Source organism: Magnolia sinica, chromosome 10 (assembly GCF_029962835.1).
Source record: "Magnolia sinica isolate HGM2019 chromosome 10, MsV1, whole genome shotgun sequence".
Lineage (NCBI taxonomy): Eukaryota > Viridiplantae > Streptophyta > Magnoliopsida > Magnoliales > Magnoliaceae > Magnolia > Magnolia sinica.
In genome coordinates, this window is record NC_080582.1 from 68,550,806 (window position 1) to 68,555,348 (window position 4,543).

Consider the following 4,543-nt stretch of genomic DNA (forward strand, 5'->3'; position numbering starts at 1 on the left):
TGGTCTGTTGTGACTGAAATTACAATAAGTTTGCAATGGCTTTGAATATTTCTTTTCCCTTTTTATGTTTATGACATCAGGAAGCCCTGTTGTTCACCATTGTCCCATGGGCATGGTAGGATGATAGTACCTTCCTGATCTTCGTACATTGTTGATTGGTTGGTAATTAGTTTAATCCTGTTGTTTGCTGTGTCTCCTGGGCATGGTTAGATGATGGAATCCATTCTAATTCATATACCTTTCATCTCTTGAAAACCAAATCAAGTAAGTTCAGTTTGAATTCCATAATCATTGATGCAGGCATAAGATCTCCCTGATCTCTACAAGTGGTTCCTCTGAATCCCTAGTTTCCTTCCCCTGAATTCCTTAAAGTTTTAGATAACTATTCCACAATTATTTCTTAAATTCTATTTGGTTCAGATCGCATCCTAGACTAGTCCTATTTCTACTTAGTTTCAGGAAACGTACAGGTATCAGTCTCTGTGGATTCGACCTCGGTCTTACCGAGTTTATTACTACATCACAACCCTATACTTGGGGAGTGAACAAGTTTTTGGCGCCGTTGCCGGGGATTAACGGTTACATTCTTTAGTTTTAGAATTAAGTTATGATTAGGATTTTACTTACTTTAGGATAGAAGTTGTTATTTTATTTTATTCTATTTTTAGAACATAACTTGTTTCTTGTTTTATAGGATCTGGACATAAGTTTCTAAATTGGTAATTCCTTCCTAATCTCTCTACTTTTTCATATTTTTAGAATTAGGGTTTAAATTTTAGAAATTTTCTAATTCTAGTATCCTCCCTTCGTAGGAAATAGTTTATTTTTAGAATTTAGGTTATTTCTTTCCCTTCTTAGAAATTAACTTTCTATTTTTGTTTTATTTTAGTAACTTTCTAATTCTGACACTTTTAGAATCTAATTTTGTTTCTTAATTTATTTTTAGAATTCTTTAGAAACTAACCTTCCTATTTTGTAGGCCTTTAAGATAGAAATCTCTAATTCGGTACACTCCTTCCCTACTTTCTATTTTTCAATTCTCTTTTAGTAATCTACTTTCTAGTTTAGGACTCTCTTAACTTATTTTAGAAATTTTCACTTTCTTTTAGGAATTCTTTCTTTTAGAAGCTAGTTCACTTCTATCTTTCTTTTAAAGAATTGTTCTTCTCTTTTAGAATCTAACTTATTTTATTTTGCAGGTTTTAACTCAGGACTCCAATTTGGTAATTTCTTTCCAACTCTCTCTTTCTTGCTAGATTTTCCTAGGGTTAAGTTTTTAATTGAGGGTTGCGAGTGTTTTCATGCCCAAGTGGGCCCGTGACGACACTCGACGTCTCTTGATCAAGGAGGATTGGTTGAGGGGTTGACTATCCATCTCGGACTAGACACCGCTCGAAATCCCCGGAGTTAACTGAGGTTATGGCTGAAGACCAACCTCCTCCACTTCCACCCGGGTGGAGGATACCCAAGATGAGAATGAGGTGCAACAGCACCCCCGCCTCGTACTTTACGAGATTATCTACAACCGGCGGGAGTGAGTATGCCCTCATGCATGATTTTTCCTGAAAACACAGACAAATGGACATCAAGCCGGGAGTTATCCAACTCCTTCTCAAATTCCATGGACTTGAATCAGAAAGTCCATATTTACATTTGAAAGAGTTCGATGAGATTATAGCTACATTATGTTTTCCTAATGTATCTGAGGATACAATTAGGCTGAAACTCTTTTCTTTTTCCTTAAAAGAGAAAGCTAAGACGTGGTTACATTCACTGCGTCCTAGATCCATTGGCACATGGAACGACATGCAGAGGGAATTCATAAAAAAATTCTTCCCACATCATAAAACGATTACCCTCAGAAAAGCAATCATGAACTTTGCCCAAAAGGAAGATGAAACATTCTTCCAATGTTGGGAAAGATTCAAAGATTTGGTCAATTCATGCCCACAACACGGATTTGAAACGTGGCGCATTACAAATTTTTTCTATGATGGACTGACATCTTCCATGCGCCAAATGGTCGAGACAATGTGTAATGGAGAGTTCATCAACAAAGATGTTGACGAGGTATGGGATTACCTCGATAGTCTCGCTGAAAAAACACAATCATGGGACTATTACCCAATGGCGAACACCACGTCTAGGCCGACTCAATTAAAGGAGAAAGGTGGATTATATCTCTTGAAAGAAGAGGATGATCTCAAGTGTAAAGTGACTACGCTCATAAGGAAAGTTGAGGCCATGGAAGGAAAGAAGGATAAGGTCAATGAAGTTGTTTGCGGCATCTGTGATTGCAACATTCACACAACTGAAAATTGTCCTACAATACCTGCCTTTCGAGGAGTGTTGAATGAACAAGCCAATGCCGTAAATAATTATCAAAGACCTTTTACTGGACCTAACTCCAACACATACAATCCTGGCTGGAAAAATCATCCAAACTTTAGTTGGAGGAATGGACAAACGGCGACTCCTCCAGGGGTCTGCAAGCAAAATCCAACTCCAGTGACACCTCGAGAGGAACCGGGTCCCACTCCCATACAAGAGCCGGCTCAGGGCAATGCGGGAATTACAGATTTTATGCAAAGATAGATTCTCGTATGACGGTTATAGAAAAGGGGATGCTTCTGCACAACCTCTCCCCAATCCTAAACCGCGAGACGAGAATAATGATCCCAGCTCTTCAAATCGGATGGGGCATGCTAAATCCATCACCACTCTTAGGAGTGGGAAGATCATTGATAAAACTTTTCCGGTTAGGCCCGAAAGCCTAAGGACCCGTAAGAGGACAACAATGATGGATCCAATAATGCCCCACAAAAAGTAGAACCGAACTTCTAGAGAAGCCGGTTGCTCCATTCCCTCAACGGTTGGTTTCACCAAAACCTCTCTCTAACTCTCGGGATATCCTAGAGGTGTTGAAACAGTGAAAGTCAACATTCCTCTACTTGATGTCGTTAAACGATACCTTCATATGCTAAATTCTGAAAGACTTATGCACGACTAAAAGACGGAATCTTCTTGACCGAGAAAGTGAGTGCCATCCTCAAGCAAGACGTGCCACAGAAATTCAAGGATCCCGGTAGCCCAACCATATCATGTGTAATCGGGAACCATCGAATTGATCACGCACTTCTTGACTTAGGAGCGAGCGTCAATCTGATTCCCTACTCGGTATACAAACAGTTAGGTTTGGGTGAATTAAAACCCACCCTAACCACACTACAACTTGCTGATCGCTCTGTTCGTGTACCAAGAGGGATAATTGAGGATGTGTTAGTCCAGGTCGATAGATTTTACTACCCTGTAGATTTTATCATCCTGGACACCGAACCCATCAATAACATGAGCACTCAGATTCCCGTCATTCTTGGTCGCCCATTCCTTGCCACGTCAAATGCAATTATCAATTGCAGGAATGGTATCATGACTATGTCTTTTGGAAATTTGACATTGGAGTCAAACATTTTTTTCAATAACGGCAGCAACGCAGAGGATGATGACGATTTCCACGACATTAACATGATTGACTCTTTCGTGGAAGATACGACACCTCTAACCTTATCCTCCGACCATCTGGAGACGTGCCTGGCCCACTCCCATGATTTCGATGATGACATGATTAGGGAGACATGTGCCTTGCTTGATACTGCACCGGTACTTGAAGTTAACCGGTGGAGGCCACAATTTGAAGAATTACCACAAACCGATACAGTGCCTCTACCGTCTAACCTCAAGCCGCCGAAGCTTGACCTAAAACCTTTGCCCTCTGATTTGAAATATGCATATTTAGGTCAAGATGAGACATACCCGGTGGTGATCTCTGCCCACCTGGAGAAAGAACAGGAGAGTATGCTTATATCTACTCTCATTGAGCATAAAGGAGCCCTGGGATGGACGATAGCGGACCTCAAAGGAATCGATCCCTCGATTTGTACTCATCACATATACCTTGAGGATAATGCAAAAACCGCTCGGCAACCACAACGTAGACTAAATCCCAACATGAAGGAAGTGGTTAAGGCCGAGGTTCTTAAACTATTGGATGTGGGTATTATATACCCTATATCTGATAGTCAATGGGTGAGTCCAACTCAAGTGGTCCCTAAGAAGTCCGGAATCACCATCGTAGCCAATGCTAATAATGAACTCGTGCCAACTAGAGTCACTACTGGTTGGAGAATGTGCATTGACTACAGGAAGTTGAATACCGTCACGAGGAAAGACCACTTTCCTTTACCATTCATTGATCAGATCCTAGAAAGGTTAGCTGGTCATTCCTATTATAGTTTCCTTGACGGGTATTCGGGCTACAACCAGATAGAGATAGCCCCTGAAGACCAGGAAAAGACCACATTTACATGTCCCTATGGCACCTTTGCCTATCGAAGGATGCCATTCGGACTATGTAATGCCCCTGCCACTTTTCAGCGATGTATGCTTAGTATTTTTTCTGACATGGTGGGGCAATATCTAGAGGTCTTCATGGACGACTTCTCTGTTTATGGTCCATCTTTCAGCAAATGCTTGGAAAGTCTTA

At 40.8% G+C, this 4,543-nt stretch overlaps 1 non-coding gene across 1 annotated transcript; it reads right to left on the reverse strand.

Annotated features, from left to right (window-relative positions):
- Window positions 1-1,854: 1,854 nt before the first annotated feature.
- Window positions 1,855-1,961, reverse strand: LOC131217721 (small nucleolar RNA R71). Its single transcript, XR_009157312.1, has one exon. It is a non-coding gene; the product is annotated as a small nucleolar RNA R71 (small nucleolar RNA).
- Between the last annotated feature and the right edge of the window lie 2,582 nt (window positions 1,962-4,543).